This window comes from Gavialis gangeticus, unplaced genomic scaffold, assembly GCF_001723915.1.
Source record: "Gavialis gangeticus isolate Ggan-Ray unplaced genomic scaffold, GavGan_comp1, whole genome shotgun sequence".
NCBI lineage: Eukaryota > Metazoa > Chordata > Crocodylia > Gavialidae > Gavialis > Gavialis gangeticus.
Genome location: NW_017729032.1, coordinates 131,885,539 through 131,909,523, shown reverse-complemented (window position 1 = coordinate 131,909,523; position 23,985 = coordinate 131,885,539). Strand labels below are relative to the sequence as shown.

General features: G+C 40.2%; 2 long non-coding RNA genes across 2 annotated transcripts in view; both read left to right on the top strand.

The window, feature by feature from the left end:
- LOC109303259 overlaps nucleotides 1-23,985 on the top strand; it is an 888,234-nt gene that overhangs the window by 225,154 nt on the left and 639,095 nt on the right. The window lies entirely within an intron of this gene.
- The window catches only part of LOC109303258, a 21,621-nt gene continuing 15,855 nt past the window's right edge, over nucleotides 18,220-23,985 (top strand). Inside the window, exons 1-2 of the long non-coding RNA XR_002099034.1 lie at nucleotides 18,220-18,300; nucleotides 19,025-19,030. This is a non-coding gene — a long non-coding RNA (uncharacterized LOC109303258). The remainder of the gene's footprint in view (nucleotides 18,301-19,024; nucleotides 19,031-23,985) is intronic.

Sequence of the window (23,985 nt, the reverse complement as noted above, 5' to 3'; positions counted from 1 at the left end):
GCATACTCAGAACTGAACAGAAGGATATCAACATGGGACTTTATAGTTCAGAAAGTCTTCTATCACATTAAAACAGAGGCAGAAGTCAAACTCTTCTTAAAGAAACCACTGAAGAAAACAGAAAAATACAAAACCCAGGACCTTCTGCCTCATACTGAAGAGCTAATTTTAGGGGGAACAAAAGGCCTCTGTAAATCACACAAAGATGTCAGAAGACTTTCCATTCCATTGAATCTATTTCTTGTTGGGGGAGGGGGGTCCACAAAAGGATGAGAGAAGCTCTACCCTGAAATTAAGTTTTCACTTCATAGACTAACTCTTATAGAGAAGAATAACTCTTTCCATGCAAAAGTGCCAGAAGTTAAATCATCCTAACACTATTTACATTATATAAACAAAGGAGTTTTCATGGTTCCTGGAGTTTAGGCAGCTATTGCTGGAAATATCCTGGGAGCTGTTTTAAGAGAAAGGAAGTTGATAAGTATGTGAATATAACAATACAAGCAAACAGGAATACTCTTAAGCATGAACAGCATCAAGTTACAATATGTGTAATCAATAAGTTGCTTACTGACAATTTGTGAACAAATAAAGAAGTGATTTTTTAAACAATGCTATTTGATGTAAATTATTTATGAATTTTCTGAATATTGTAGTTATAGAAGGGCTAGAGTGTGTATATGTAAAAGTAGAAATAAATCCTAGAAATTTTTCCCCTTTATTTTACCTAGCCTCCAAGGTCAATACCTGTTTAAGATTGTGCCCTAGAATATATGTGTTTATGCAAAAGTATTTATGATATTCTTGGCTTGCCAATACAGATAGTCTATGTTCAGGATTTATCTGTATTTTGACTTCTTAATTTAAAGTGGAACTTACGGATGCCAGCATGAGGCTAGCAGCCTGTGGGATACCAAAGTAACATCACAGAAAATTAATAATTAATTACTTTGTCAAAAGCTTGTATTAAATTTCCATAACTGCATTTAATAAGAAAATTATATGTATTGTTTATAGAATCATAGAAAATGAGGTTTGGAAAGGACCTCCGGAAGTCATCTAGCCCAACCCCCTACTCAAAGCAAGACCATCCCCAGCTAGATTATTCCAAACAGAGCTTTGTTAAGCTGGGCCTTAAAAACCTCCCAGGATGGAGATTCCACCACCTCTCTAGTTAATTTGTTCCGGTGCTTCACCACCCTCCTAGTTAGAAATGTTTTCCTAATATTCAACCTAAACCTCCCTAGCTGCAACTTGAGACCATTGCTTCTTGTTTTTTTCATCTGTTACCACTGAGAAAAGTATAACTACATTCTCTTGGGAACCACACTTCAGGTAGTTAAAAGCCACTATAAAATCCCCCGTCAGTCTTCTCTTCTGCAGAGTAGAGTAAGCCTTCCCTCAAAAGCAATGTGCTCCAGCCACTTCCATTGCCCTGGGCTGGACACTTTCCAATTTTTCCACATCCTTTCAATAGTGGGAGGCCCCAAACTGGACACAATACTCCAGATTTAGCCTTATCAGTGCTGAATAGAGAGGAAAGTTATATCCCTCAATCTGATAGCAATGCTTCTACTAATGAAATCTGTTATAGTATGCTGTTAGCCTTCTTGGCAACAAGGGCACACTGTTGACTCATATCCAGCTTATCATCCACTGTAACTCCCAGTGGACAATTTCTTGTTTCTGTTAGAATCATAGAATCTTTATTTTCTGTTAGAATCATACAATTGTAGAAAATTAGGGTTGGAAGGGATCTCAGGAAGTCATCTGGTCCAAGCCACTGCTGAAAGCCAGGCCATCCACAGCTATATCATCCCAGCCAAGGCTATGTCTACCTGGGTCTTAAAAACCTTTAAGGATGGAGCTTCCACCACCTCTCTAGGTAACCTGTTCCACTACCTTACTACCCTCCTCATGAGAAACTTTTTCCTAATATCTAATGTAAAGTTCCCTTGCTGCAACTTAAGACCATTGCTTCTTGTTCTATCAGCTACCACCATTGAGAACAGTTGTGTTCCATCCTCTTTGTAACCACCCTTCAGATAGTTGAAGGCTGCTATGTTGATGACTTGTTTAAAGAAATGTTTCCATTCTTGTTAAACAGGAAGGTAAGGCACCAGAACATGTTCAGTCAGCTACTTTATTGGGATCCTGACCCCAGCCCTGGGAAAAATCTCCCACTTCTTTCACTGAAATCCTGAAAAGACGGGAAATCTATTTTAAAATATTCCCCAATTTCTTTAAAAAACTCAATTTAAGGACAGAAGATAACTTTTACATTGAGTTCCCTGCCTTTCCTTAATTTCAGACAAATTATTTTTAAACAAAGATTTTAGTATTTATTTAGTATTATTAAAGGATCTATCAATATACTTAAAGAGTCTATCATTATTTCTATTACAAGCCCTTCTATTAATGGGCTTGTCATAAGGATGTTTTAATTGGCACACAGCTCCAGTCCAGATGGAATGTATTTAGTTGCTAAGGACAGTTTATGTGAGCTAAAAAAATCCTGAAGAAGATGGGAACATTGTGGAATTAAAAATAAATAAATAAATAAATAAAAGGACCACCGTCTGTTAGACATGGAAGTTGGGAACATAAGTCCAAATGACAGCAAAATCCAGTTTCCCTCCATTTGGAACAAGAGTTCTGGGCAGAGACCTACTCTCTGGTGAATCACATACCAGGAAATCTCTTGCCATATTAAAGTATGTGGTGATTGTATTAATGAAGCTATATTTGTTAGCGCATAGGACCAGTCATGGACTAGGATTCTTTTGTACTAGGCACTGAACAAACAGAGAATGGGGGTATGATCTCTGCCCCCAAAAGCTAGAAAATAAATGTATAGTGACTCAGTGGACACATCTACACAAGACGCTGACGGTGCAGTAGCGGAAAAAACCCTGTGCAGTAGCATCATGTAACAAAAACTGTGCCAAGATGCTACTATGGTATTAGGTTACTGTGCTGTAGTGTCACTTGTTTATACAAGTACTAAATAAATGTACAGTAACCACCATGAGTAGTGTCTTGTGTAGATAAACCCAGTCATAGTCAACTTTTACTGTTGACTGGGAGATTGTTGAGGAGGAAACATATTTTCAGGTAGGTTGAGGGTGGCTTGAGACATACTGGGCATACGTACATGTGCTATTAACTTGAAGCAATAAACTTGGTAAGTTTTCAACAGAGTTTATTGACACTGGGTTCTTCATTTATATATGCACTTGGGACCGCAGCAAGTTGAGCTAGATTGGAGCAGCCCTGGCTGGCCAGGAGCCCTGGGGATAAGTGTGCCAGCCTGGGGCTGCTCCAATCCAGCTCAATGTGCTGTGGAGGGGCTGGCTGGAGTGTAAGGTGCTCCAGGGTGCAGTTAGCTGGCAGGCAGCACCACCACTAAAGCACACTCATGCCCCAGCCAGCCCCATCAGCATCTACACATGTGTTGTCATGAACTAAATAGTGCCACCTTAAGATAAAACTTGTGTTGACAAGTACTATCCTGTGGCAGCATTATTAGTTTATTTTGTTAAGACTTTGGTGAATGCATCTACACAAGATGCTTAACTGCACAGTAGTGTAGTTTACTGTGAAGTAAGCATGTGTGTCTACACATGGACATACTTAATACCTAGTGAACCTTGCAAATCATGAGTAAATTTGCTACCTGCAAATGCAAGTATCAAATTTACCTTTGATTCGTAACAGTGTAGTAACACTCATGTAGACAACTAACTGGGAGCATATCTGCTCCCAGTTAGCCATCCACAGGGGCAAGAGATTTCTCTCTGCCCCCAAGAGCTGACTGCTGCCTGTGCAGGCTCTGTCACTGGACCCAAGGTGCCAGCCTCACTGTTACTAGACCGGCACTGGGAAATCCTTATCTCCCAGCACCAGGTCTATGGTCATGGAGCTGGCACTGGGAGCTCCCTGCTGGCAGAGGCTGAGGAAATTGTTCCCTGATCAGCTCCACAGCACAGAGGTGGGTGGGGAACAGGCTATGAAGCTTGTTTGCTGCACAGCTCCATGAGTGCAGAGCTGGGTGGGGAACAAGCTGGAGAGATCTTGTGCTTGCCAAGCTGAGCGGGGAACAAGTTTCCCAGTTTGTTCCCGACCCAGCTCCATGCTTGCAGAGCTGAGCAGGAAACAAGTTCCCCAGCCTCTGCCCTGCATGTGGGGCAGGTCCCAGCCCCATGCCTCTACTGGGCAATTCAGGCATTGGGCTTGTGAAGAGCTGCAAGGATGGGGTAGGTCCTATCTCCCTGCCCTAATCTGCTGTTGGGGCAACTAGCAACAAGCTAGCTGCAAGCTGTCCCACCAGCACATAGGTTCAGGGGGCTGGGAACTTCCCTTCCCCTGAAGCTCTTTCCAAGTCCCCTGCCCCAGACTGTGGAGCCAGAGCCAGGAGCTCCCTGCTTCTGGGGCCAACAGCAGGCAATCCATGAGGGAAGGGTGTCATGTCCCAGTCTCATCTGGGAGACAGCTGTCTCCTGGCCTGGTGCTCCCTGTCAGCCCCTAGATGAGTATCCAGGGGAAGCCTACAGCTTCCCCTGGTGGTAGTAGGGGCCTATTGCAGGGTTCCAGTAAGAGGGAGCAGTTTGCTGCCATTAGCAGCAAATCTGCTTCTGCTTCCCTGCATGTGTAGACACCTATCTGGGCATATTTATTTGTGAGTAGTTTACTTGCAAGTAAACTAATCCTAGATCTAATGCACATGTAGATGTGCCCACTGTGAAACTACTCATTCTTGTGTAGACCCACCCATTGTGCTGTAGATGTGGACGTATCTTTGAGTGGGCTGTACATTGACAAGTGCATTTGAGGACAACAGAGAAGCAATGCAGATAAAGGATTAAAGGATACTTCCTCATTTTAAACTACTAAAGTACCAGGAAAGTGCTAAGGTCCAACAGGAGGCTGAAATTTAAATAACAGTCAATCAATAACTTTTATTTTGGTTGAACCATATAAAATCTGAATAAAGAGATGGATAAACTCATGATTCTGAGGATATTTTTGGAGAGACGATCATACTTTTTTCTGATGTGACTCTTCTTTTTTGCTCTTCCATCAGTACATTAGGAATACATTAGTCATTTCACAGGATCCCTATACATTGCCTATGAGAGTGGTGAGGGGTGCTGGACCATGCCACATTTACTGGAGACATTCTTTATGGAGAACATGGAAGAATTCAAAATTGAACTAGCAATGCTGCTCAATCTTAAGATCTTAAGAAGGGGCCTTTGTGAATCCCTTACATCCTGGCTGTGTTCTTCTTGTTGCCGTAGGCTTGCTTTTATCTTCCTCCTCCTTGTCTAAATGGTATGAGTGATTATTGATTATTTTTCATCACAACTATTTTTGGGGGAAAAAAGCAAACACCGATTTCAATTAAACAAAATGATTTATGAAAAGTCATCTCTACAGAAAAAAAATGTGAAAATTCCCCTGAATTTTCAGTACTTGGAGAAAAACTTTCTGGAGAAATGTTTAAAAGGAAAAAAAATGTCAATTTTTCCCAGAAATAAAACATCACAGCTCTGCTAATGGCAATGTAAGCACTGTTCCTCCCTTTATACTGAGGAAGTTCAGGAATGAGCATTCTACTTATTCATCACTCATACCTTGAACATCTAAGCAAGGTCCATTACCTGTTAGGTCTAATAGTTTCATAGTTTCATAGTTGGTAGGGTCGGAAGGGACCTGAGCAGATCATCAAGTCTGACCCCCTGCCATGGCAGGAAAAAGTACTGGGGTCAAACGACCCCAGCAAGGTGTTCATCTAGCCTCCTCTTAAAGACCCCCAGGGTAGGAGCCAGCACCACTTCTCTTGGAAGTTGGTTCCAGATCCTAGCCATGCTGACAGTGAAGTAGCACCTCTTGATATCTAGCCTAAATCTACCCTCTGCCAGCTTGTGACCGTTATTTCTAGTCACTCCTGGTAGCACTCGGGGGAACAGGGACTCCCCCCCAAATCCTGCTTCTAATCATAGAAGCAAAATTTATGTAGAGGGGAAACTTCTACTTTTCCCCTCTTTTATTTTAGCTTGAATTTTTTGACAAACTTTCTGCTATATATGGTAATTTGAACATAACTGATGTGGAACTGAAAGGGTACTGTTAGCAAAGGGTACTGAGCATACAAGCTGTATTATACAGGGCTCAGAGATGTAATGAGGCTGATTATATTAATATTATATAGTGGCTTAGAAGTACAGCTGACTTTCTCAGGGATAGATGTACTATTTTCCTTTGTTAGATCTGAAGTTTCAGAGCTGAGGTGCTTTAGCTTCTCATGAGAAGAGAGATTGGCGGCATTCCTGGAATTTATCTCCTGAGTTAACTCTCCAATGTGGTGAAGAATTTGACTGGACTCTGCCAAGGTCCAGCAACATTGTTTGAGAAAATTTGTATTTAAGTTGCTAGAGTTGAATCCTGTTACTACCTGTGAATTCTCTAGCAGGCAGTAGGTTGACTTCCAATGAATCACTGTACTTTGAACTACAGCTGGTTCCTGGTAATATACCCCCCTCTCCCAAGCTGTGCAATTTGGCAACATCAGAAGAGTATTATTTGGAATGGTCAGACATTTCTGAGTGGCCACAACCTGGCTGACCATAGGGCATTGTTTTAACTGAGTATTATTATTAAGAAACAATGGGATGTGGAAAGCACACTTTAAACTTCCCAGTCACGAAATCATTCTCTATGTTAGTTACACAATCCCAGTGCAAAAAACTCAAAAATAAAAACCCAACAACAAAAAAACCAACCCCTTCCCACCCCCCAAACAAACAAACAAATCTATATTTTGTAACCTGACATGTATTTATCATTGGCTAGATGTGGATTAGTAAACTAGGCACCTAAATAGGACATTGGAAGGATAGTTAAAAGCCTAAGTCAAAAAAATTGACTCCAAATACCGCTGATGCAATACCTACAAAATTACTTAGGTGGCCAAATTATTTTCAGGGCCAGATTCTATTCAGTTATTGAAAATAGATTCTATCTCAACATTCTCCTCTATCCTGTTCAAGTCCTGACACTCAATCTACTTTTTATAGGTCTATTTTTTGTATCACACCACCATCTTGCTCCTATGACTGAATCACAAAAACTTACGAGAAGGATAGGGACCCAACCACCTTGTGCATTAATTATTTTTTCAGGTAGTAGAGCATAGACCAATAGTTAGGCCCCTACTATTATGCCTAACAAGTGGAATCTAGTTGTCAACAGCCACATCTACATGAGACACTGACTGTACAGTTGTAACTGTGCAGCCATTTATGCGCAAGTACTAAATGACTGCACAGTGGTATGCCCAAACAATAGCTTGTCACTACTATGCAGTAGTGTTGCATCACCCTTCATGCCATGCAATGCTAATGAACAGTAGTAACAAGCTACTACACAGTCAGCATCTCATGCAGACATGGCCAGTGCCTACACATTTGACTGCAAAGATTATCAGGCACCTAATTGTAGGTTTCTGGACATGCATGGAAGTTCTAAAGTCTAAACAGTTAGGAACTGTCTGTTGAAATCTAAAGTTAAGGTGAAAAAATACATGAACTCTGCCTTAGTCACAAGAGAAGCCTAATCTATAAGGTGTAAGTAGAGGACACATAACACCCACCACACCTGAATTAAGCACAAAGGACAGCAGCCACTTTCATTCAAAATCATGATTGAATGAGGAGCCACATTTTGTGCAACAGTTTAGTAGATAAATCACTTCCCTAGGCTTCTTGGACATCCTCAGACACTTATCTCCTATTTCCCAGGATGGTGCTTTAACCAGTAGGCATTAATAGTTGTCTAAGGGTTAGAGCATTCAACTAGGAAAGGGGGAGAAGTGTGTTCTGAGGCCTGTTCCAGGACTCTTTATGTATTTTATTCTAGACAATAAATAAAAACAAGAAATTATCCTGAGACCAGGAACCATTCCCCTGTCTCAATTGATTACCCTAACCACTATGCTATGAATGGAGACATCCTGTTACTTTCTTTTCTTCTAGTCCCATAGGTCTTGCATTCTTGGCTGCACAAGCAGTTCAACTTCAACCAGAGAGCAGAAGAGGGAAGAACGCACCTCCTCTACCCAAACTGTTGATGGGTGATTCAATAACCAGTGCAAGGTCAGCTTCTCCCAAGAATAGTCTTGGCCTCCAAAGTAATAAAATTGGAGCAGCCCCTGGATCTCTGACCATTTATGCATGGACTGTGCATGGAGATGCTATCCTGCTCTTCATCTTTTTTCATCTAACATCTCCAGAAATTTTTTTTCCCCCAAAAGGCTATTCAGTCTGGCAAAGGATCCACAAAATTGAATGGCTAATTAGTGAATACTGGGAATGGCTAATAAAATATACATGTTTGGGTATGAAGGGTAATAAAATATTCATTATTGGATTTGCTATAAAAACTTAAAATTGCATCAAAACTCTCTCTGCTCTTTTGGTAATGTTGGCTTCAAGGGAAAGAAGGTCATAGTCATTTCTAATTTTGAGTATAAGTTACAATGAACAAAGTGAAAAAATATATACATATACATGCACATGCATGTGCGTACACACACACACACACACACACACACCTTTTATTATTAAAATTAGTAGGAGCCTGGAAAAAAGGACACACTTTTTTAGTTCCCATGTGTTGTGTAACTTTTCCCTGAAGCTGACTTTGGATTTCTGGGGTGCATACTGAAAATATTTGCTGAGTAATTATTAGCATATCTTCAAAACGGGCCAGACTTTGTTGCTCAATGGACTCGTATTATGTGTGTACACACATTCCTGCCCTATTCATCAAGTTTGTAATTGTGTGGGCCCTGAGAAAACAGAGTTGCTTGTCACCTCTAATACTTTAAAAGATGCACACATGGTCACTTATTTAATATCCTCATTGTAATTGAGTGCATATTATTTACAAGGAAACATGAGTCATCTGAAAAGAATCTACCTCAGATAAAATTCAGAAAGCATCACATGAAATGCACATAAGCTTACAAAGCCAAATATTAGACCGACAGACAGCTAGCTAGATTAGACTGAATAATACTTACTTTGAAAAGCAAATAGCTTTCACCTGAATTTTAATGATCAGAGCCAATTTAATTACATATACATGAGATAATTGAAGTATTTTATACAGTTTCTTGTTGCTCATCATTTTAATAAGCAAAAGTTATTTTAACTATGCAAATTAAGTGTGGTTAAATACAATCAATTTAAAATGTGACAAAAGAATCAGTATTGTTTAATTTTTACCCACTGACTAATCTTTTGTTAAAAATTGGGATAATAGAAATCATTCAAAGCATATTCAATCTCATAACCCTGCACAACATTGCTTAGTTAGAAATTACGTTTAGTTAAAACATAGAGAAAAGGAATGCATTATTATTAATAGTAGTAGCAGTAATGTTAGTATTATTATTAATGCTATTGTTGTTGTAATTACTGGTTAAATATAACAATTATATGCAATGTTTATTAGTATTCATGTTACAGAATCTGGCTAAAAGTACAAAAATAGCCTTTAGTATACAGAACAAGGTTAAATATGGTAAGCTATCTGGCACAGTAAAAACAACTAAATTAATGACCATAGAAACAGCTTAAAATCAAAAAAGATATGTATTGAGTTATATTAAATTATTAATATATTGTATATCACCTACGACATATGACTAGACTTAAGCCATGCAGTGTGTGTGTTTGTGTGTGTGTGTGTGTGTATGCATACATGCACAAATGTACACACATATATGTAAATAGCTAGAAAGCAGTGACAACATGTGTATACTCCTACAAACACACACACACACACACATACATACATACATACATATATATATATATATATATATATATATATATATATATATTAAAAAAAAATAAGTATACCTATGTCTATGTACACCGTTGGCTTTATTATAGCTATTAAATTTTAATATAAATGCTGTTTTTGTCATCTTAATATTTTTTTTCCATATTGTTTCTTGTGGCAAATGGAATTTGCTATGTAACTGGAACAAGCAATGAGAAGTTGGCACAGAAGCCAGAAGCCAGATTTGAGACATAGGGAGCTACAAATTGGTATGATTAAATGTAAGCTTGTAGGAAAATACTTTTTTTTTGTTTGTTTTCATGTGAAGGGAATGATGGTATTCAATAGCTGAGAATATAGTAATGTCTCCTTTTAGCAGTCATTTTTTATTTTTGATAAATGTAAACTTTGGGAGTATTATAAAGTGAAATTGTGGCCTGTGACTTTTATATATTAATGGAAATAACCAAAGTAAAAAATTAACTTAGGGGGTTTTGTTTTGTTTCTGTCTCTGTTCCTCCTGTTCTTCATCCAAACCATCTTTCCATGGCTGTATTTCTTTTCCCGCTTTAACTTTCTTCTTAAATTTCCACTCAATGTATCTTGCAGTTTATTTTACCTTAAACTCTCTGACTTTTCTTCTTATATTAGTCTTCTTCCTGCCACAGTTTATTTTACTTATTACCGTATGTCACTTAGGCCTTACTGACAAAAAGATTTCCCCCAGCTATAAAGGTCAAGCAAAGCTACAGGCTGACTCTAAAGTGACATACCTAGAGGGGTGGACTTTATTCCATTTTGTTATTGTTAAAGTATTTTTTATTCCTTTATCTTTGGTTCATTTATCTAACCATTTACTGTGACACTTCATAACATGAGAGCAGCAGTTTAAAGCTGCAATCTAGTAAGAATATTTTAAAGGTTAAATTTTGATTTCTTTGGCTAAATGAATGGTAGCTAGCATTCAGAGGACTTCCTGCCACAATTTGGCTACAATCCGGTAAAATGGAGCCAAGATTTTTTCATACTGGAAATTATAATTAGATGCTAATTACATTCCACTAATTACATTTGAGTAGGCATCCAAGGATGATTCATGTTTAATAATTCTGCAGGCATCCTCCCCATGACACATTTTTCCAGATTCTTTATACGTTGTCATTGTCACTAATGTGCATAGCTGTCTCGAACATGAGCTGTTACAATTAATCATTAAACTAGAGGCTTTTTTAGGAAGTTGGCAAATCCTTATTGTTCTGTATGAAAAATGTTGTGTGTGATATCTAATAATAGCACAAAAATGCTAGGAACTGGTGCATTTTCATGTTGATCTTTAGATCTAGCATCAGTTGTATAGAACATACCAAACCAAAAATTCTGCTGGAAAATCAAGGAAGGTCAAGAACATTAGCTGGCTTAAATCAGAAAGGTTCTAAATCTACCACTGTCTTCTGTTTTTAGTTTGAAAGTGTCTAAGCTCCTCACAATTACTGATTTTTATTCATGTATTTATTTATTTTTGTGATATACTAAGAAACACCCCCAAAAACTAATCTAATTACTGAGCCTGATGTCTAGAAAATTCACGCTTAGTCTATGACTACGGACAGGCATTCACTTTTAGAGGTAAGAGTTTCTGTGAAGGGTAGAAAAATAGCCTGGGAGTTGGAACATACAGGTGGTCCAGTCCTCTGGTTGGAGAATTATGTAGGTGAGCTCTCCAGCCATGAGACATTAGAAGGTTGCTCTTCGGGTCACCTGTCACCAGTAGAGGAGACCGCTGATCGATAACCTTGCCTGGGAAAGAGTCAGGCTGTCACTGGGCAGTTGTATAGGTGGAGGCGCAGGTATGTAGGGCAGGGAGAGCCTCCCTGAGCCTGGTTCCTCCCTGCTAGTTTCCTCGCCTGCTAGCTTTTAAATCAGCACCCGGTTGCCTATGGTGTAGAAAAATTACCAAACTGACATTTAAATGCTGAACCCTTGAAGAACAGAAAGCTTGAAGAGCTGATGCTGTTAAACCAGGGGGAGACCTGTGCACACATCTCAACATGATCTGCAGACTCTCTCAGTCTTGCTGGAGATGGATGGCAGCAATGCACAAGGCAGCCCTGATTGGCTGACCCAGACTGTTCAGACTCAGCCTGTCTCCCCCAAAAGCACAATTCAGGTTTGTGAAGGGGGCAAGTTCTACCCCTGCTCAGCCGAAGAAACAAAGTCCAGTGAGTGATACCATCTCCCTGAGGTGGGAGAGAGGGGTCAAAAAGGAGCAAAGCACTCTGGGACACTAGGGAACTCTGCTTTGGCTTTTCTTGGAAGAGAATATGTGAAGATATTCAGTCTCCTAGGGGGAAAAAACAACTAAACTTTCCTGGGAATGATTAAACTTAGTTGTTGCAGGTTATTTTTATCCTGGAACAGCCATTTTTCCAACATTTCTGAATATTCCTGGCATTCAGGAGAAATTGAATATCTGTCCATATATTCAGCTATATGTACAGATATTCAGTACGTATCTACATATGTATGTACACTGCAGTAGAATGGTCCTCACCCCTTCTGCCAATCAGCTGATTAGTGGAATTGGGGAATTTTTGAAGGCAAGAGCCCTAGGGGACCACCCACCCTTGGGTGAGCTCAGTGCTTTCCCTTCCTCCCTCTCCTTTGAGGGAAGGTAAGAGGAGTAGAGGACTGTGTAATATTGGTTTCCTCTCTGCCCAGAAGGAAGTGTACATCTATTCAAGTTACGTTGGAAGGGTGGGACACCTTCATGATCTAGTTCTCTTATACAACAAATCCTTTGAACAGCTGTATGTTTTCTTTTTTGTTTTGGGAGGAAGGTTTTTCTCCAGGCACATATGCTGTGCTGATTGGTGACTTCAACCAGACTTTTCTAGAATGAGTATTTATTATATATATCTTGAATAAATAAAAAATATAGTAAGGTTGCATTAGCTGGCCACCCAACACTGACTTAGAAAAAAACCCCAAATACTTCCAAATGAATGTTATCATCGCAGCCATTATTTATGGGGTTCAGATTAGTAATCCTCATATGGTTGGTTAAGATATAGTATGGTCCAAAGACTGTTTAAGCATCTTATATTAAACAGATATTGGGTAAAATACATGAGAAGTCCTTGCAGTAGGGATGAAGCACAAGAATACTCTACCACCCCTGAGGTAAGCATCCTAACATTTTCGGTTAGAGAGTCATGCTTATGCTTGTGTATTCTTACTCTCTTTCTCTCTCTGGTCAGTGAATCATGAATTCTTGTTCAAAAGCAGGATTTGGAGAATGCCCTCCATGCATACATGTATATGGAGTATGTGTACCACCTCCTTCCGTACACACACAAAAGCTTCTAACTTAGGGATCCTATACATGTGCAGGCAAGCTGATCTGACACACTGTAATTATGTGATGAATCAACTCTATAGGAGTGTGGTAATTACCATGCTCCAGCAGACTCTAGCATCATGTGTATCAGTGTCCCTGTGCTAAAAAAATGGCTGTGGGGTTCTTTCAACTAAAACCTGTTCCACAAGCTTTAGTTCAAAGCACCCCACTGCCATTTTTCAGTGTTGGGACACTGATATATGTGATGCTCTGGTTCCTTTTAATTAGGGTGGCTGTCAGTGCTGGGCTAATTAAAGCCCCCCCCCCACTGTCTCCACTCCCATCTCCTGGAGCATGTCTGTAAAAGCCCTTAGTGATTAACAGGCATTCCATTTTTTTTCTCATAAAAAAAAATCCCCAATTTTTGGATTTAAAAAGTAACCCAAAATCCAGATTTGTCCATGATTAAAATGAAACACCATTATATATATATCTATATATATCCCTGGTGATTAAGGCACTTTCCTCAGGATTGGGGAAAAGGATTTGAACATGGTGAGAATCCAGATCTCCCAGTTCCTTTGTGATGTCTCAAAGCTATTAGATAAGGTTGGGGAGTACCACTTCCTCTTCTCAAGTTTTAAAAGAAAAGAATAACCCCTGCACTGTTTTTGAAAGAGAAGGGGCATAACTACTTGGCTTTAGGTGACAGTTCTGAGATATGAATTTTGTGGATGTAAATGCCTCCTAGAAAAGCTCTAGAATGGAGTGAATTTAAGAATCATCTTTTTTTTAAAAGAGTTTTCCTACTGAGTCCCTGATCAACATGATTTTTTTGTGGACACCATTCTGAGGTACCCAAATCTTGTTATGTACCTAGAAAGCGTAAGTGTATAAGGCTGTGTCCTGATTTCTGTTATTTAAGGCAGGTACCTGATAACACTACGAGTCTCATTGTGGAGGAACCCAAATCCTTTTTTCCATCTTGACATGAATTTTGAAAGATATTTTGTGATATTTAAAGTCACTCTTACACAAAAACACACACATTACTTCTCTTTCTCCCTGGCTTTTAACATGGAGTAACAAAATGAGTAGTAATTCTTCCACAAAATATCACCACTCTAGTTTTGGTTTAATTAAAAAAAAAGGGGGGGGGTAGAAGAAGGATGGTGATTTTTTTTTCAGCTTCTAGGACTAGATTCAGCTCTGAAATCATTGTTCAAATGACTACAAATGAAAATCACCAGGAACCCAGTTGTAAGAACCAGAGCAAGAAACTTGAGTTGTCTGAGAGATGGGATGAAATCATAGGTATTTATGCAGAATTTGCAGCTGCAAAGGGGAAAAGATGATGTTAGTATTTATTTTTACTATGCAGTATGTATTAATCATGCTGACTCAAAATGGAAACCCTGATGAAAATTTTAAGCAGAAAAGTGTGGAACGGAGATGATTATTTTTATTTGAATCAGGGGAACTTTGAACACAGGTGCAGCAAGGTATAAGGAAGACATTATTAGTAGTATTATTAGTAGTATTATTATTGTTATTATTATTATTTGCATTTATTAGAAAGAAAGAGGGATACACATCTACAACTGGAAGGCAAAACTTACACTAAGAAGAGAGAATTATTAGTTCAACATAACAGGTTATTCAGGTACAATTCAATAGACAATGATAAGGTTCTACAACTAGAGGTACAAGGGAAAAACAAATGTGAGAATAGAATTATATAGACATTTATTTCAGATGATTCACATCTCCAAATGAATCAAATAACTTAGAAGTAGGAAGGATATTTTAACTGTCTTCTCATGTATGTTCATAGTCAGGTTTTTTTACAACCCATTCTGTTCCATCACAAGTAAACTTGGAATCTTTGCCCTGATTTTCTGCAGATATAAATTATCCCGTGTCTGTCACTTTTAAAGTTCCCACTAAATTTTAATAACGCCTGACGGGAAGATAATCAAAAGAAAAATCCTATTTTTTCAATGGACAGTGAATCACGTTTATAACCTTAAAAACAATAATTTAATTGACATATTAGTTTTGTTTGGTTTTGTTTGGTTTTTTTCAAGAGTCTGTGTGTGCTCAAAACTCTAGCTGAGCTCAATGGGACATTAACATTCATTCCTTCAATATACATTATTTTGCTTTAAGAGGACAAAGAGTAATATGCTCAGCTTAAACATGTCCATTTTCATTAGGTTTCATTAAAATAACAAAGTTAAACTTTTTTTGCACTTTTTTTCTTGACATAGCAGGATGAAATTTTTCATTTCAAGATAGCTGGTTAAAATTCCCCATCTAGATTGGTAATGATGAAAAGTTATATTCTCCTATTCGTGTTTAGTTCAGATTGCAAGTCTGTGTTCTCTGGGATGATGACCAAAGAATATAAATTCTATTCAATTAACATTTATTACAGACAGCTTGTGACTGCATACATTTCTAGTGTGCATTAAAATAGTTATTTTTTTCTTCATCTCTTTTTACTGCTTCACCTTAATTATGTTAAAACCACTTTTCTAAAATCTAAATTTATCAGTAGGAGTAAAGCTAGGTTTAGTATGCCCTAAACATTCAATTATTTAAGGTAATGAAATAAAGTATAGTACACAAAAACAGACTCATATAGAAATTAAGTGCTGCAGGCTCTTACTTATGAAAGGAACCCTATTAAGTCAATGATGTCATATGAGTCTCTGTTTTCAAGATTCACTTAGAGGTAAAACACTGAAGTTTGGAAACAGGATTTCTCCTACTGGTATGTTAATTTTGAGTTAATTATCCATTGATACAAATATCAAATGTGCATGCATAGCATTTAATGCTTTAGTCTGCATTTAGGCACCTGACTCAAACAGTAGATGTATAAAGTGGGATTTATATGTGTAAATAAATACATAAATGTTTTAATATTGGATTTAATATAAAATAGGACATGGCATACTATTGTATCAGGTGCCTAAGTTAGTTTAGGTTCTGTTCTTTAATTTGTCCACAGTTCACCTAACCTGCAGAACCAAAATCCAGGCTCCACCATTTTTTTTTAGATAGCTTAACTAGGAAAATATTTTAAACAAAAGCCACAGTGTTTTGAAATGTCTAACAAGGAAAACTTCAGGAAATAGTACTCACTGCCAAGTCAAGAAGAGATGATTTGTTTGTCCCCAGTTCAGTAAAACACATTAAGTATATGCCTTAAAGCTGAGCCTGTGTTTAAATGTTTTGCTGAATTAAGGCCTTTTACTGTGCAGTTCACTCTTTATGGGTAATAAGAAGACAGTTACTGAAGTAGAACAATAAAGTGTCTTCTCATTCCAAGCTAATTTTTCCTGACCTCTAATTCTCTGTTCAAAGCAGTTCAGAACCATACAGGATGAAATCGTTTGCATATGTAAAAGGCCAGAAGCCCATTAATTTCCACTGAACTCTATAGTTCATAGAAGTGGAAGTTGTGGCCCACTGATTTATTTTGGCAAAGAAAAGTTGCTCCATTTTTTTTGGCAGTAAAGATGCTCTATAATCACCAGTTACTAAATCTCTAGAAGAACAGAAAAGGTACTCTGAGCATACATCCATAGGCCAAGAATCCAGATAATTCAAAGTCAAATCAACTACAAATTCAGAGCTCTCTGACCTATAATACCTGTTCAGTAAGCAACAGGTTCAGTGCCAATATATAGAGAGAATTCTATTAGTACTCAGTAGTAAATGATTCTTTTCCATTAGGCTTTACATTTTGAGTTGGTAAAAAGGTAAGTGTGATTTTCAACAGATGTCTCAAAAATTCAAATGAAATGTAAAATCTTACTTTTTCTAACAAACTTTTTTTTGTTTTATTTTGGAGGGCAGAAAACAACTCTTCCTTAATTTTTTGATAAAGGGTAAGGAGGGATCATGAAGGAGTGTTTTTAAAATAAAATAAATCAATTAATAGAATTATAATAGCAAAAAATCATATTAGTCAAAACAGCATTTTTCATAAAAAAGAAATGGTAATATTAGAAGTATCGTGCTAAAAGTCCCATGTCCCTGTCTGAATTTTTTGTTTAGGTCAAAAATCTCCAGTTGAGTAAATCTCAAGCTTTTCATGTAATATATCTATTTCAACAATTGTTTTCAGGAAAGTGCCTTAAGTCCAAGATAGAATTTCTTGCCAGAGAGAAATTGCCACCTTGAAATAGACCAAATCTTAGTTGTTAAGATACTAATGTAGGATGTTGGGGTGCTTGTGCATGTGAGGGGGTTGAGTTCCCTTAAATTGAAATGGTAGGTTTTTCATTTGTGAGTTTTTAACTGCCATCCACCATTTCAATTTAGGGGCTTATGTCACTGTGACGGAACAGTGATGGCCCACCGCCAGCTCAGCCCCTGTAGCTGTGGGCAGGCTCTGCTGGGCAGAAAAAAAGTGACGAGGGCCCTGATCCCATTTTTCCCCTCCTGGCGGAGCCTGCCTGCCTCTCCTGTAGCTGGAGGGGACAAGCCGCCAGCACCCTCTGATCTATGGGGGGCCCTGGTGCTTCCCTCTGAGGCAACAGCACCCCCCAGGAGGCACCCACCAATAGCAGCCTCCCAGGTGGCCCTGACGGTGCCTCCACCATGGAGGGAAGGACTAGGGCCCACCCACACCAAAGAGACTGCTGGCACCTCATCCCTGGCTCTGGGAGAGGCAGGCAGGCTCCATAGGGGAAGGATTGGGCCCTTTTTTGGGTTTGTTTTTTTTTCAGCAGAACCTGCCCACACGAACTGCCTCACAGTCGTGCAGCCCCTGAGCTGTGGGAGTGTACGGTGTTTCACTCCATGGTGGCAGCACCCCACAGGTCCACCCGGGAGGGGTACTAGTGGGGTGGGTCCCTGCCACCTTCTTCCGCCACCAGCACACCCAGCTTGCCCCTTGGACAGCACAAAGAGGTGGCAGGAGGGTGTCTGGGTGTGCTGGTGGCCACAGAAGGTAGCAGGGATGGTGCATGAGGTGTTTGAATGCTAGTTGTACTCAGGAAAGCTCAAATTTGGCCGGTTTCCAGCATCCCATGCACTGTCTCTGCCACCTTCCCACCTCCTGTGACCACCCAGGAATGGGCTAGCTTGCCCCTGGGGTAGCGTGGGAAGGTGGCAGGAAGACAGCCAGGTGTGCTGCCAACTGGAGAAGGAAGTGGGGATGGCATGGGGCACTGGAGTCCCTCCAAGCCTGAGCTTCCCCAAGCACATCAGGGCTCCCAGCACCCCGTGCACCATTCCTGACACCTTCTCCAGCCACCAGCAAACCTAGCTGCCCTCCTGCCACTTCCTGCCACCTCTCCATGCTGGCCCAGGGTCAAGCTGGGTGTCCTGGTGGCTGGAGAAGGTGATGGGGACAGTGCACAGGGTGCAGGAAGCCCAGTAATGCTAGGGGAAGCTCAGACTCAGTGGGATTCCAGCAGCCTATGCACCATCCCTGCTGCCTTCTCCAGCTGCTAGACATGTACATGTGCACAATTGTTTTTATCAATATTGAACAATTTGTTCCAATCAAATTAAAATATATCAGAGGTGGTCAAATTTGCCACGCTCACATACATTTTTACACAAAAAAAATCATGCATGTGTACATGATGCCACCATTATGTTAAACAAATAATGATTTCTCATCACTTTTTGTCTCAAATACATGGCACTGCCATCGTGTGTACAAGCATCTTTGGAGACCAGCGTATATTGAGTCCCTTAGGAGAAATGTAAGACAATACAGTGCTCAGTATTGCAGCGTATAATACTGAGATGCCTAGTCACTGTATAGAAGTCACATATCAAAATTAACCTTCCCAAAAATTGCATGAGAAGTGGTAGGTACCTAAGAGTGGGATCTCATAAGCCAAAATGTGAAACAAAGAAAGAGACATATCTTAAATTCCACCCTTCTCCAAATTATGTACGTCTTATGGTAGGAAGTAGAAAGGTTCTTCTCCTCTATGGTATTCACATGCCTGTATTCTCAGTGCAGTGCCTTAGAGTTTTCTTTCAAAAAAAAAATAGGAGAGGTGAATGTTTATATTTCCAAGAGATTACTGGAGGATGCATACAGTCCTTTTATCTAATAACTCAGTGCTTCAAGCACTCTCATTTTGCCTTTTGAAATCATTATTCTGCTCATATCTTACTGTAGAACTTTTTTTCCTCTTTAGTTTACATCTGCAACTCTATATAAAGCATTCTCTGTTTGAAGGGTACTCTAAAAAGTATTAAATTACTACTTAGGCACAGAGAACCATGTGCTCAGAAACTGTTATGGATGACATGGTTTAAGTCATAATTGAGGTACATACAGTAGTTGTGCAAACATCAGAAGCCAACAGTGACTGCATTCAGAGATTTTCTAGTGTCAGAGAAGCCTATGTTTATTTCTCTCTCTTTGTGTGAACAAAATTTTGGCTCTTTTAAAGTACTCAGGAAAGGGCATGGAAACGTTTGCTTTATGTAATTGCCATTTCCAGAAGCAAGCACTTAAATACTTTTTTCTTTTCTTTCCTAAATGCCAATTATTTACTTATACAAAGTGCTAGATTGACAACATTCAAAATTGGCCTCCTCCATCTACTAAGCAGATTGGTGGAAGTGTATATTAGTAAACTGAAGTGACCACTGTCTCCTACCATTCACTCTTGCTAACAGAAGTACTAACAGTGGGGAGTTTTTGTGATCTGTATACTTATCCATAAAGGTCTGGACCAAGTGTATGTGGTCCAATTGCCTCCAAATAAAGTTATATATGTTGCAAGGAAGTCCATGGTCAAAGACTAAACTTGCAATAACTTATTCTGTTGAAACTTTTAAAAAAATGAACATTTTTAATGGTATTTATTACTATCAATATGAACCAAATTTAAACTACTTACATAGATGTAAAAGATCTCAGTTTATATATTCTTTTTTTTTTAGTTGGCCCAGGCCTTAACAGAAAACTAAAAAACAGCTATAGAACTGGAACTTGTAGGAGAGGCTGGGGAGTGGCCCCTGCTGGGCCCCTGCAGGAGAGGCTAGATAGGGGAAAAGGCACCCGGTTGGGCTTGGATAATCAATACCATTCTGGCCTGCAGGCTCCAAGCCCTGAATGAAAAAAATAACCTACCCAGCCAGGTCTGGGAGCACCATGCTGCCTGGCACACTGCAGGAAGCTGCCAAGAGGCTCTGACTTCACCTGGCAGAGCCAGAGTGAGCAGCACTGCCCAGAGCTCCAGAGGAACTCCAGGGGAGGGAATTCACTCTGCAGGAGCCAGGGAAGCCAGGTTGCTAGGGAAACACTGGGCAGGGAACTCATCTAGTAGGGTCCCAGGCAGGCAGTGCTTCCCTAGTGTGCAGGGAAGAGAATGGGGGCCAAACACCTGGCCTAGGGAATACGTGGCCCAAGGGCCTGTGCTGATTGGCCCACTGGGAAAGCCCAGGAAGTTTAAAGGGAGAACACCAAGTACAGCTTGGCATTTGGCATGGAAGAAGAGGGGACACAGCAGCCAGAACAGGAGGAGGGTTCAGCGGCAACGAAGACCCAGCAAGCTGAAACCTCATGGGATGACAGGGAGACTGCAACCCTGAGTGAGCAACCAACCCAACCTACCATCCAAATAAGTGAAGCTGGATGGCAGGATGCTTTTGGGTGGCCCACTGGCCAAGATATGGCAGCACTGGGCAAAGGAGTATCCCAGAGAGAGAGAGTACTAAACCCTCAGGCAGGAGGGCAGGAAGGGACACCAATGGCAGCTAGCCTTAAAGGGTCCTAGATAGACCCAGGTAAAGAAGGGGTTTGCCTGGAGGAACTGAGTAAACGAGCCCACTGGCCCAGGTTATCTGTGCATAGTGGAGCTGAAGCCTGGTGCAGACCCAGAAGTTTTCCTTTGTGTTGTTACCTAGTAATCCTGAGCTAGGGTAGTAAAGCAGGGGAAAAGCCCGATCCCTTGCACACCTGAGTTCTGATTAATCAAGCCCAAGAGTCAACACTTGAGACCCAGTAGTATCTGAATGTGAATCCTGGGACTGGCAAGCAGAGACCCCATCTCCCTAGGACCCACTGATCTTGGAGAGAACGAAGACTACCTCAAGTAGAGTGGAGACATTGGAGGAAGAGTAACCTGCCTAGAGGGTGCAGCCACAACCTTTCATGAAGCCCACAGCCAACCGGCCTGGAGAGGATCCAAGTACTGGTGATACACATTCAATACTAAGAGGAAGATATGACTTGTTACCTGAGAGGAAAGGGGCAGGTTGTAGGGGTAGTGGAGCCCTGGAGAAGACTGACCTTGCCCGTATGATCATCACCCAAGATACCCTGTAAACTCCCGAGAACTAGCTTAACATTGAAGACATGGCAGATGAGAGGGAGGAAAAACAAAGTAGAGGTCCTGGAGATTCCAATGGCACAAGGAGTAGCAGGTAAGTCCATGAGCTGACAAACTGGATATAATTTTAAGGTTTCTTTATTTAAAACTTACAGAAAACAGAGCAAAATGGGAATCAATTAAAGAACAAATTCCAACAGAAGATTTGGAACCTATCATACTGAAAAATATGACAGTTAATTTAAAATCTCAGGGTACCTGTACATGTGCAGAACCTCTGCTCTGATGCTCTGTAATTAAAGCATGTCAGAGCAAACTCAATTAATCGAATCTGCTGGAGTGTGCTAAATAGCACACTGCAGCAGCCTCAGCATTTCATGTTTTCAGAATCCCTCATGATTCAAAATGGTGGTGGAGGCACTTTAATAATAGCTTATCAAACAAGCTTTAGTTAAAGTGCCCCCACCACCATTTTCAAGTGTGGGACACTGAATACATGAGATGCTGTGGGCACTTTAATTATAGCGGTTCTCAGGAATTGGTCTAATTAAAGCACCTCCTGCCCACCACCATGTAAAGATGCCCTCAGCTGCCAAAATAGCATTCATGTCATTTCATTTTGTCTCCAAGTTATAATTAATTGTTTGCAAATTATCTTCCTATTAGATACTCCCATTATCTCTGAAGCATACAGCATATGACCAGACCAGTTATTCCATGAAAGGAGAGAAGGCAGTATGAGGATGTAATAATTTAGAAACTTAAAAAAATATATCTCTAGCCATGCCTTTTTCAGTTAAATCTTAAAAGCTTACTATAAAACTAAAACAATGAAAGGACAAAGTTACATGACAGTGTATCTTAACTCTTCTTAACTCTAAAATGATGTAGACATCTACTTCAGAAGAAATACATGTTTCAAGCCTAAGTTTTAGTTTTCCATGTATAGCAGAATTCAAAAGCCTTCATTCTTTATTCAATACCTGCAACATTTCTGTAACTATCTATCTTTTCTGTTACATTCCTACTTATACAATATAGTCTCATAAAGATATCCAAGACATTACGAAAATTACTTGCTGGTATAAAATGTGTCACTGTAAAAGAATACATTTAATTTCAAAGCCAAGTGATTTAATGAATAAGAATACTGACAACCTTCAAAAATGGCCTTGTGAGCTATTTGATCTCTTGATCTGAGGTTCTTTCCTGGTCATCTAAAGGGCCATTTTTTGGGTGTCTACACATGATTTTGGACACTTGTGTGCCAAGGGGTATCCTTGTATTCATGGACTACATAGTCACACAAGGCATGTGCAGTGGTGGACATAGACCATATGTGTACCCCTTGTGAACATGTGGCATCTTTAGATTTCTAGAAGTGGAGTCATCTAGAACCAAAAGAAAAGCTATAGGTACATGTGGTTGTTCACTGTGGTCTACATTCATGAAGCTTGTTTTAAGCTTTCTGAGCATACACTAGGAGTAGAATGTACAGCTATTTGCTGCTCCTGGAAGTCACATGGAGAGCTTAGTGTAAGTAATTCATGGTGGAGGAGGGGCAGGCTGCATTGAGCGATTAACAGGTCATCAGGGGGAGTTGGCAGGTTGAGGGATTGTGTTGAATTTCTGTAGACTTTTGCAGTTCAACTCCATGACTGATTAAGCCCAGCCCTATGCCTATACTATTCCCATGCTGATGGCCTTAACTAGGCTATTTTTAGCTTCCCTGACTTCCCCCAGGAGGATGGCAATAGTATATTCACAAGATTTGGTTTAACACAATATCAAGTTAAGTTAGTGCACCTACTCAGGTGAACTAACTTAGTTTCACAGTTTCTAGCGTCGGAAGGGACCTGAGTAGATCAACTAGTTCGACCCCCTGCCATGGCAGGAAAGAGTTCTGGGGTCAAACAACCCCAGCAAGGTGTACATCTAGCCTCCTCTTAAAGACCCCCAGGGTAGGAGCCAGCACCACTTCTCTTGGAAGTTGGTTCCAGATCCTAGCTGCCCGGACCATGAAGTAGCGCCTCCTGATATCTAGCCTAAATCTACCCTCTGCCAGCTTGTGACCGTTATTCCTGGTCACTCCTGGCAGTGCTCAGGGGAAAACGGACTTCCTCAGTGCCTGCCGGTCCCCCTGACTAGTTTGTAACAGGCCGCTAGATCCCTCCTCAGCCTTCTCTTCAGGAGGCTGAACAGGTTCAGGTACCGTAGCCTCTCCTTGTAGGGTCTGCCCTGCTGCCCCCTGATCATGCCAGTGGCCTTCCTCTGGACCCTCTCCATGTTGTTCACATCCCTCTTGAAGTGTGGCACCCAGAACTGGACGCAGTACTCCAACTGCGACCTGACCAGTGCCGCATAGAGGGGGAGGATCACCTCCTTGGACCTGCTCGAGATGCATCTGTGGATGCATAACAAGGTGCAGTTAGCCTACCTGACTGTGTTCTCACACTGTCGGCCCATGTTCATCTT